The sequence below is a fragment of the Bacillus rossius genome, chromosome 3 (assembly GCF_032445375.1).
Source record: "Bacillus rossius redtenbacheri isolate Brsri chromosome 3, Brsri_v3, whole genome shotgun sequence".
In the NCBI taxonomy this organism is placed as follows: Eukaryota; Metazoa; Arthropoda; class Insecta; order Phasmatodea; family Bacillidae; genus Bacillus; species Bacillus rossius.
The window spans coordinates 11,402,705-11,414,852 of NC_086332.1; positions in this window are offsets into that span (position 1 = coordinate 11,402,705).

Here is a 12,148-nt window from a genome sequence, read left to right on the forward strand (position 1 = left end):
GATACGTACATGAATTTGGCCATACGTCCTGATTTATTCTGCTGACTTCGGTTATTTACGTAACATAAAGTTTTCAATCACGTTCAACCAGTCCGTCGAAGCCCCGATGGGTTTTGGCAAACTACCACGTGGACTCTTGTTTTCAGCTGATTTAGTACACGCAATGTTGGATTTTATGTTCAGCTGTCGCGAATTTCTCGCAACAATTTATTGCGTTGATTTTATATAGTTCTCCGCCAAAAAAAAATGCTGAATTTATTTAACGATAACGCATGATTCGAATCACACGACGTCATAATTTTACTCTCGACATAACTCCCGGAGAGCAGGTCATAGTTTGCTGAGTTACGTACGGTGAACTTCTATTCCCGCGAGTAATTTTATCGATATTTTCGAATTTTTCTTTTAAAATCTTGTCTGAGTGCAACACTTGCATCATACCGTCATTAGGCGTTTTGTCACTTACCGCCTTTAGATTTACTATGTGTAGAGCCACGGAATTTTCGCGCATTCATTTAGTCGTAAGCTAGAATGCAAACCTCCACACTCTCGCACTGTGTTCATGATTGGACCGCAGTTATCTGGACACGCCCTTCTACGTCCGTGAGCCAACGATGTCCAGCCAGGAGAGAAGTAAGCGAATCAGGTAGTGCCAAATAACAAGGATAAAAATGTTCTCGCTAAGAAATCAACCAATGGGAAAGTAAACATGGGTCGAGCACACCTATAACTTTTAATTCAATCCTGAGGCCAGAGAAATCCGCAAAATTTCCGGGACTCTAACTATGTGGTATTATTTGGTGTATTTACGGTAAATCATAAGTGAACTGCATCAAAAACCACTTTGGGAAATAGATGAGCTCAAACATTTCCGGCACTCGAACTTTGTTCTTTTTCCTCCAATTAAATTAAAAATCACGTAGCATATTTATTCTTAGGAACGATTCTCTTTAAAACCTACGTTGTTAAAAATTGTTAGTGAATTTACCATGATATGCATGAGCTTAATAAGAGATTACGATCCTATGGTATCTCTCCTATATTTTATTAGAATTAAGTAATATTCACAGTATATTAACAAAGTTTGATGGTAAATTTCCAAACTTATAAATTCTACTACATATATTATGTTTATAGTATTACCAAACTGTTGTATAGTGTAATTAAAATAAATCAAACCCCGAAGTCAAAGCTTGCTGGGTTACCTACAGGTGCTTTATTTACTATTAATGCATTCGTACCATATAGTTCACATAAATTCACTGTCTTCCTATTAACGATAAAACTTGAGTCTATGAATGCCAAGAATTCTAATCACCTCAGAATACCGATAATCTATTATCGAGCGAACGTTTCAACTTTGACGCTCTGAATTTAATTACGTGCCTACCTGACAGATTTCTCCGTAAATGAGGCGCACGCGATATTGTGATGAACATAATACTCTCCCTGTTCCTGTGAGCTAGAGAGTGCATTTTATCGAGGACGTCCTTTATGTTTATAATTAAGTTTAATTATTTATTATCTCTGTTATGTTTAGACTTAGGCCTTTGTATTACAGCTACAACTACATCGTTTCAGGTTTGCTGGAATGTAACGCAGTGACCCGAGACAGAAGCGTCACAGCCGGAGAAGACTTCAAGCTGGGAAGTGGAGGGAGGCGGTGAAAGCACGTCCTCTTGCGAGGGAAGCCGGAGACGGCAAAGCTGAGATGTTATTGACATGTGAAGCGGGCATAAAGAAGGGAGTATGCTCAGGAAGTTACAAGGAGTTTGTGTGCGAGGCAAACACGGGGCACGAGACAAAGGGAAGACGGATGGCAGGAGGAAGCAGAAGTGTGTGTGTGTGTGTGTGTGTGTGTGTGTGTGCGGGAAAGAGGATTGGACACACTCGAGAGAATTTATTTATTTATTTATTTTTAAGTGGGACTCAACTTCTTGTCGACAGCGAGGTCACCTTTAAGTTATTACATTGAAGGTTTTATATATTATGTTTATTTTCATATATTGTTTCGAGAAAATATTTTTTATTTGCATTTAAAAGGATTGATTTTTAATAAATGTTGTGGTCAGTAATATCTAAGAAATTAATTAAAATCAAATTTCCTTAAATTTGAAATATTTTATACAATTTTTAAGATGTGTAGGCTTATATATTTATTGTTTCATCAATTTTAAATTTATATCTGGCCCTTAAAAATAGCATTGCTGTATCGGACCATATTACTTACTATTTACCAGAAATATTTCAAGAAATCGCAGACATACCAAATAAGAATGACCTTACCACAAATGTACGATTGTACTCTGGAATATGAATCCATTATCTTACCACTGCGTCACTTTCAACATTTAAATTACTACGTGTGCTTAATTTCAAACTACAAATTCATGAAAACATTAAATATTATCCTTTTCAACCAAGTATCCATAAAATTAAATCTGTCTGGTCATTACATAGTAACTATTTTTGTGTCCCACATAGACAATTAGTTTTTATTCTATCAGAAACTACTTTAAGTGGCTCTGTCACATTTTGATACATGTTTTGATTCTTTTAAAGCTACCTACGTCCTCTTTTGAAACAATCAATATTAGCGCAATAAATGCTAATAGTGTTTGACCACTCACTGCAGTAATTACAGGATGCATTTTCAACACGATTTATTTACTCAAGGGTACAAAACTTAAAACTATTAACTTTGTTGTTATGCGAAATAAATATTTGCATCTTGGTTCCTGCATCAATATTCAGAACATTATGTTCAGTTTGACTTTGGCACTGCATAACCGATGGTTGAGACATACTTTTTTTTTTGCCAGTCGCCGATATTTTCTCCAATAACCTAAAGCTCAGCAAATTTCCTCTCTAACGCATGCCGTAAAAATTGGCAGAGAGAACTTCTCCTCCAGAGCCACTTACATAGGGAAAATGTTGCTTGACACATGGCACATACTGTTTGGTCATAAAGTCGTTTTTTGCACTACTTCGCCCGGTAAAAAAATGTTTTAATATAAAAATATTTATATAAAACGAAGAGCTAAAATCATTTATTTTGAAAAATATTTTTCTATTTAGATTAACCTAATACTTTATTAGAAAAACTATATCATTAAAAACCAAATTAGAAAAATTTACACGAAAAAAAATTGTTTAAGCGACATTAAAATTTTTTTTAGAACCACATATGTAATATTTAATTAAAACTAAATAGTTATGGCCAAAAAGGTTTTTACTCCCTGCGTGTTTACAGTAGCCACTTAGATGCGAAAATTCAAGGACTTATTTTCCTTTGGATACTAGTGAATAATTTTAATAAACTACGTCGCAAGCTGAACATAACCTTATTACGATAGTAGTTTAAGAGAATTGGTCCCATATTATTTCTTTATTTTTATTAACACTATTGTAACTATGTAATCAAATTCTGAAAGTTGATTTTCACCTTCTTATAATTGTGATATCGATTTGAAACTTTGCCAGTATATGTAATCCTGATGACAATACAATAACTTCATTACTATAACTTGTAGGGAGAAGAGGGGTCATAGGGTCAAAAACCACTACTTTCGAGCTATGGGCAAAAGACCACTACTTTCGAGCTATGGGCACTAACCATACTTGTGTATCCATGAGGCCTGGGCGTGGTGGGAAATCTGTTTAGGGATCGGATCCTACCCCCCTCCGTTGGGGATCAACTACCAAATTTTCAAAAATTTCAAAAATATTCGATTTTATTTCGATTTTGAGTGTTTCCGATCCAAGAGGCCGGGTCATGGTGTAAAATTTGCCCGGAATTCGATGGTCCCCTCCCAACTCGAGGGGAGGTCATTTGCCCCAGATTTTTCGAAAATCAGTAAAATTGAATTACGTTGATTTTGACGAGGTCTTCGGGCACCATCGGACCCCTTTGGTTGGGGTCTCATTGGGGGGGGGGGGGATCAAGTGCCCCCGAAATTTTAGGGACTCAGAAATTGCTTCTGTGGTGCACTTTGAGGATTATTACGAAGTCGAACGTCGGTGGGTCGACACCCCCCCCCCCCATACCCATGGAGGAATGGGTCCTAGCCCTTTTTAACAAAATTATCATTTTCTCAACAAAAATGGTGTTTACTGGGTCATTCTTCAAGTCGTTCACCGGACCACACAAAATGGTTTTCGTTTTCGGCGACTGTGTTATGTTGACCATAGCTATGCCATGTGTTTGTGTCACACGCTATGTCTAACATGTGCCATGTGGGGTACTGTGAGCATCGAAGAGAATCGTGTGCTGACCGTCAACGAAGCTCTCATCCTTTTTGTGTGTCCTTTAGGCCGGGGCATGGTGGGAAATTTTAATGGGGGTCATTTGTCCCCGATTTTTAAAAACAAAAAAAAAACAGGAGAATTGAAGTACGTGGCTTTTGACGTGATTCCGAGGCCTTTGGGAACCTTTGGACCCCCGTGGGGGATGGGGGTCAATCGCCCCCGAAATTTTAGGGACATTAAAAATTGGTATTGTGTTGAATTTCAAGAAATTTATAAAAAAATTAATTCAATATGAACTATAAAGTAAAAATATAAAGTTATATTTAAAAGATTAAGAAACACGCTTTCTATGTTGTATGAACAAAAAAGTATAAAATATTTTTTTTAAATTTAAATAATGTATTCAACGACAGAATGAACTACAACTCTGTAAAACGTATTTTTTTAATAATCTTGTAATAATAATAATAATAATCAAGTATTAACCAAATAGTTCATTTTAATGAAATAAAAGCATGGGGTGCTTGATAGTTGTCTTCAATTTTCTATCACCAATATCTATTCGTTAGAATAGAGTCATTATGAAAATGAAAGAAGAGAGTTTTTAGTTCATACAACATAAAAAGGGTGTTTTTTAGTTTTTAAAATATTAATTTTATTATATTTAAGTTGAACACTCTTAAACTTGATACTCTTTGATTGGCTTAGTTTTCGTAGATTTAAATTATAATATTTTAATAACTTTCCCAAAATTCAGTTACAGGTTTAACGTTTTTGGGCATAAAATTAAGACGAAATTTAACGTATTACAGAACTTAAACTGTTTAGGCTTGCTACTTCGAAATATTGTTTGAATTTCTTTCAGAGAAATTTATTTACTTTTACCTAGTCATTAAAAATTCTTAAATTTGTGTGGATTTTAACAGAAAAGTAAGTTAAAAAACATTTTTATGAACTAAATTCGAGCTACGCCTTAAAACCTTAAAAGTTTTGATTCTATAAACTTTTCATTTCTCATTATTTGTACGCCTCAAAAACGTTTAAAATGTATCTTTAGCAGCTAATTATTCAAAAGGTATGATAATTATATTTATATATAGATTTTTTTTAGGGTTAAGCCAATCAAAAGTCTACATAGATAACAGAGTAATTTATATCGTAAATATAAAGATATGACCTAAAACAGGACCCACTGCTTAAAGAAAAAAATTAAATTTATTCACCTTAGGTCTAAAAGTGTTCATGTTGTTTGAAGATCACAATTAGTATTTTCTTTCAAACCATTGTTCACCCTTACATGGCAAATTCTAAGAACACTGAATTAGTTAATACTAGTTTAGATATTTCACCTTTCATAAGTCAGTAAAATTACATGCTTTCACGAACAGGGATATTTCCAAGAGTTCATTTGGCGAAGCGTGGTATGTGCATGGAAACAGAATATTGGAATTGGTTGTTCTAAGAAGGTGCCTGAGCGCCATTTTGGTAGTTGTCAGGAAAATTTTTGAAATACTTATTTCCAAGAAACATATTGGGATAAAGAAATTTTATTTTTGTGTTGTCAACAAAGCCCACAGTTTTCTTAGAAATCAGAGATTCATATTTTTTTATTTATTTACAAACATCTTAACTCTATGTATGCGGCATTTGGTAGGAAAAATTTCGTGAATGAAATGGAACGGAAATGCGTAGGTACTGGCATCTGTGGAAGTCTCATAAATCTCGAAAATATGGTGGACCGCGTAACTCATCCGTGAATATTGTGCTTTAGTGAACATCACAGAACTTACAGAGCGCATTGGTATTGAAAAATATACCTTTAAAATGGTACAGCTATCCTTTAATACTTTATTTTATAAATTATAGTCATAAAAATAAAAAACAATATGATAAAACTTAAAAAAAATACGTTAGAATACTGGCATTACGACCCTTAGTTCACAGTAAAATCTAGAGATGTCACAGAGTTCGTCATAATGTAGATACACGACACATTGCTAACCTACATTTATTTGCCACCATTAAAAATAAAATAATTTTGTAATGAAATTTTTAATGATATATTTTAGTTTTTAACAAGCTCAATAAGATTAAGGTTTTTTGTGTAAAGTATTTACAGACATATACTTAGTGTTATAATATGTGTTTTAAAATTTTTCTGGTTAATATTATATTCATTAAATATGCCACGTTAAATTTCGTGTCCGATTTTCGAATTAGAAATGTATTTGCAACACGAACTCATGGATCGTGCAAGTATTTTTCGCTCTGCAATTGGAATGATTCTACAGTAGACGCAATTGCTCCGGCAGGTAATTATAGTCGTGGGTGCGGAAACTACGTGTGATTCGCGTCCAGAAATTTAGTTTTATAACACAATATGCGTAAATATATCACTCTCGGCATTATTATAAGAATTCTACTTTAAATTCCATGTCGGAGTTTCGTATTATGATTCTATTTGCAGCAGGAGAACACGTGAATTGGCTCGTTACTGAGGTTAGATGTCACACATATCTGGTGAGTACTTACTTCTTTTTAACGTGACAACGTCTAATAAATCGGTGAACGCTGGCTGCACGCACGAAAAAGTGTCCCGTTAAGCACATTGTCCCGTTATGCTGTGTCCCGTTACGCTCATTGTACGCTTACGCCGCATCTATCTCTCTTCCACTCGATTGGAACAACCATCGATTTGATTTTTTCGAGGCACATTAAACTTGAAACACTCCCATTCGTTTCCTAATTTAACCTATCATCGTCCTATCCTTAACAGAGTAACACAGATTGGAAGAAGTTAAATAGCAAACATGTATAAAAGTTATAGTTAAAATAATCTCTTCTTTAAAGTAATAAACATATTTGAATTAATGAGTGCAAATAAAAGTAAATTTATCAATTAAATTGTAGATCTCATTTCACTCCTTCTTTGTATCTATACAAAATAGTGATAATTCAATAAAAAATAATTAAATTTCATTCATAAAAGTATGCAATCATTTCATCAATGTTTTGTTATGACGTTGTCACGTTAAAATATCGTCCGTAAACCAACTTCACAAAAAAACAATTTTTTTTCGTGCAGAATTAATAAAATATATATCATATATTTACATTTAAGTTTTCAGTATGAGGATTAAAAAAAAATTAACTTGTGATGTTTGTCGATGGAGCGGAAAAATATCAACGCTGGTGGTTTGAGTGTGATGTCCAGCCCGGCAACGCGCGGGCGCCATTTCCGCCCGGGGTCGACAGAACAGAGCCGGGAACACTGCAGCGGGCTCTCTGCACCGGCGACAGTTATCACAACCATCATCCCCCCCCCCCACCACAATCCGCCACAGCGGTGCTCAAAACGTCCGCGCAAATGCGATTCCGTAGCTTCCGGTTCCGGCGGGGCCCCTGCGTGTCGACGCGCGCGCGGCCGGATGTATATCCGCTGCGAAAATGCCTGCAATATTGGTGGCCTTTTTTTCCCCCACCCTCCCTCCCACTTCCCCCTTTTTCACATCAGCAGGCATGGTTATAGCCTGTCCCGTGTAACTTGTCACGCATTTCGAGGGTGCTGTGAAGCAGGGCCAGCCGTACCCATTTCCAACAACCGTCGCCCGCAGAGCGTAGCACGACGTTCGCCGACGACCGAGTGCGCAGAGTTGTTGACTGGGCAACAGTGGCAGAGGAGGATAAGTGGACGGTGTTATGTAAAAATGGTCCAACCCACAAACATGTTCAACTGAGTAAATTGAGCTCAAAGGTATTGTGGCAGTGCGTTGAATTTTTGGTCGCAAGATGGGGCATAGTAGCAAGGAATGTCGGTAAAACAAATTTAGCTCAATTAAAACAGTCATTTTGCCTACAAAATTATTTCAATAACTTTTTTTTCCCCTTTTGTTGGCTAACTTATTTTTGCATAGCACCATCCAAGTAGACCGTCCGCGTCAGGGGGTGGCCACGTCTGCATGATTACATGGCAACAGGGTGAAACTCAACCCCCCCCCCCCCCCCCCCTTTAACGTTAAATAGCTCGTGGCCTGCGCCGTGCTGGTTAGACTTCCAACACATCGGCTCAGTAGCGGATCCAGAGGGGGGGCTAAGGGGCTCAAGCCCCCTCCAAAAGCATCTGGGTCCACTATTGTTTAAGTGTTTGCCTTGATAAAGCCTAGCCTCAGCTGGGTCAAGCCCCTCCCAAACCAAAATCCTGGATCCGCCACTGATCGGCTGAAGTGAAAATGTTTGCATTGCGAAGAAAGTTTTAAAATAAAGTGACTGTTTTTTACCGACGGAGATTCTAATGCATACTTACTAAACCATCATCAAACGTGGTGGCGTAGTCAAGTACCATTTCCGCAATGTTTTTGGGCGTGACAAAATTATGATGACGAAGTAAAAAAAAAAGGGGGGGGGGGGTTGTCTGTAAAGTCTGTTCAGGGACGATAATTTTACGTGATAACGTCATAAGAAAACATTGATGAAAAATTGCATACTTTTTTTAATTTTCGAATATTATTTACATTTTTTTGCAAATTTAAATTAAATAATTTGTTTAAATATAATCACGAACAATTAGTTTAAAAATCCGCCTTAACCTGTTTGATGATATAGAAGATTTTCTCGCACGGTGGTTGGCCGGTTCTTACACGCTCGGCTCAGGTGGAACGTGACAATTTTTCGTGCGTGCAGCCGGCGTTCATCGATTTATAAGACGTTATCACGTCAAAAAGAACAGGTTGACTCCACTACAGCATGACGTCCCTTCACAATTCCCGACTCCGTGGTTGGTGCGGTGAAAAGTGTTTTATCCGGCAGGTTCGGAACCTCGTCCATGCCCGGTTAACGGTTTTGCCGGATAATCGGACGTGAATATAGTTTTTAAGAGAATACCAAGTGTGAGAAACGAAATTCTAAACAGGAAACAGGAAAAAATAAATTGGTTGTCTGTAAAGTTGGTTTACGAACGATTGTTTGACGTGACAACTTCACAACAAAACATTGATGAAATGATTGCATACATTTATGAATAAAATTGAATAATTTTTATTGAATTACTATATCACTATTTCGTATGGATACAAAGAAGGAGTGAAATGAAATCTACAATTTAATTGATAAATTTACTTTTATTTTCACTCATTCTTTCAAATATGTTTATTACTTTAACGAAGAGATTATTTTAACTATAACTTTTATACATGTTTGCTATTTAACTTCTTCTAATCTGTGTTATTCTGTTAAGGATAGGACGATGATAGGAAAAGTAGGAAACGAATGGGAGTTTTTCAAGTTTAATGTGCCTCGAAAAAGTCAACTCGATGGTTATTCCAATAGAGTGGAAGAGAGATAGATGCGGCGCAAGCGTGCAATGAGCGTAACGGGACACAGCGTAACGGGACAATGAGTCATCCTTTTTCGTGCGTGCAGCCGGCGTTCATCGCTTTATTAGACGTTGTCACGTCAAAAAAAAAAAAATTCTGATCGCGAGCCTTCCGATTGATGCCGAATCACAGAATGCGCCGAACCATTTAGAATGGCGGATCACCTTTCGAGAACCGTCGAATTCGAGGCAAGTTACGCGACGCAGACTATACCACTTCCACCTCCTTTTCCCCGAGCGAACCGTTGGCGAAGAGACGGAAGAAGGGCTCTCGTCCAATTTCGGATCCCCTTTTTTTCGCTCGTTTCGCCCGTGCCAGGGTTGCGTCCTCCCACACCTCGGCGGGCAGGACGAACCACAAAACGAAACAAACGCCGCGCGAGTGTTGTTGTCGCACTTCCTTCTCCACTCTTCTCCTCCTTCGCGACCCTTATTGACTTTCTCGACGCTTCCGACCCCCTCCCCCCCCCCCCCTCATCGGGGATTAGCCCCTTCGGGCCTGTTCGACCCTCCTTCCGTTTTCCGAAATCTCACTTCCCCCGTCAACATCCAACCCAGCGACTCCCCGTGGAGTCGGGGGAACGTGACGTCATCAACAATCACGACCCTCGTGCTCGCCGTGACGGAGCCTTGGCGGGAGGGAGGGAGGGGGGGGGGCTGCCCTGATTGCGCGGGCTTCGTTAGCAGGCGGGCACGCCGCGAGAAGGAGCGTGCCGCCGATTACACTCGACGACCTCACGCCGGTAACCACAACAGTCCAGCAACGGGTCGTTACCACAACGCCGAAATACCACAACGCCGAAATACCACAACGCCGAAATGCCAAAATTGACCACAACGCCGACAGCTAGAAAACTGCTGTGTGCCACAACGCCGAAATAACAACTGAATGAATTTGTGTGTGTTTCTTAAATGTACCTTAACGCCGAAATACCACAATCAAACCTTACCTTACCTAACCTAACCTAGCGTAATATAACCTAACCTAACTTAACCTAGCCTATCCTAGCCTATCCTAACCCAACCTAGCCTAACCTAACCTAGTCTAACCTAACCTAGCCTAACCTAACCTAGTCTAACCTAACCTAGTCTAACCTAAGGGGTCGTCCATTAATCACGTGATGTTTTTTTAGCAAATTTTTAACCCCCCTCCCCCCTAGTGATATGTGGTGAGGTTTCAGACAACCCCCCTCCCCCTATAAATCACGTTTATTTTTTGGTGCAAAATATTTTTAAAAATTTCGGAATATTATCTTTAAATATAAGAATAATCTAATTTAATTCTGGAAAATTAAGCACAGTGATAAAAATGTCCAGACACACATTAAGGTTGCAGGTTTATTCTCACTGGCATAAAAATAATAAAGGAAAGGCTTATATGTGATATACGCATGTATTCGGCGCCAAAATCACAGTCTTACTGGCGACTGGCAAGCCGAGCCGGGTGTTTCATGTTGCGGCGGGCGGGGATATTGTTGCCTGGCTACGGCGAGTCAAGGTCACGCATCGCTTTTCGGTTTAGTAGAAATCGGGCGAAAAAAAAAATACACGTGATATCTCTCTACACCCCCCTCCCCCCTTGTGATATTTCGTGATTTTTCCCGACCCCCGACCCCCCCCCCCCCCCCATTTTGAGCCTCACGTGATTAATGGACGTTCCCTAACCTAGTCTAACCTAACCTAACCTTTGTGGCAGTCCTGCAATGGCATTTTTCGGCGTTAGTGTATTTCGGCGTTGTGGTAATTCGGCGTTGTGGTACACAGCAGTTTTCTAGCTGTCGGCGTTGTGGTCAATTTGGCATTTCGGCGTTGTGGTGCGTCGTCCCCCCCCCCCCCCCCCACCAAGCAACCACATCCGGTTGCCTTTATTTCATCCGATACGTAAAGCCTGAAGAAACTCCGCGTGCGTAAACGACTTCCCGATTGGAAATACATATTTCTTATTTCCATCGCGTCGCGAGCCAGACGTAACAAAAACTTAGCGCGATATTTGTTTTTTTTTTTAAGTTGGTAAGACTGGTGCATATATAAAGACTATTTAAATTCGTGATTCTTTAAGGTTTTATTTACTGAATTTTTCTGTGAAGTATTAGAAAAAATTGTTTACGCTCCTTTAAACTATGAAAATGAGGTTTTGCCAAAACTATATAAAGTGTGTTTTTCAGGGTTTTGACAAGACATTTTTTATTGATTTATAAATGATTTACTAAAATAAAGAGTTGTAAGACTACGGCTAAATACGAAAGGTCATTTACACAGGCTGATTTACGAGCCTCTCATAGGGCGCTTTCCTTACATTTTTTGTAGAAAAATAGCTCTTATAAGTATGGGTCCTATTCCCAAAATTGAGGGAGTACTTCGTGAGACTTTTACGATTAGACGAAACTGTAGCAGGCACTCGACCTGATGTCATATGACAGAAATTTCGGAGAAACGATTTTCGGTCTAGTGTCTTTCGATTTAATGCCTTTCGGTCTAGTGACTTTCGGTTGAACGACTTTCGACCTAATGCATTCCCGTCTATAGTGC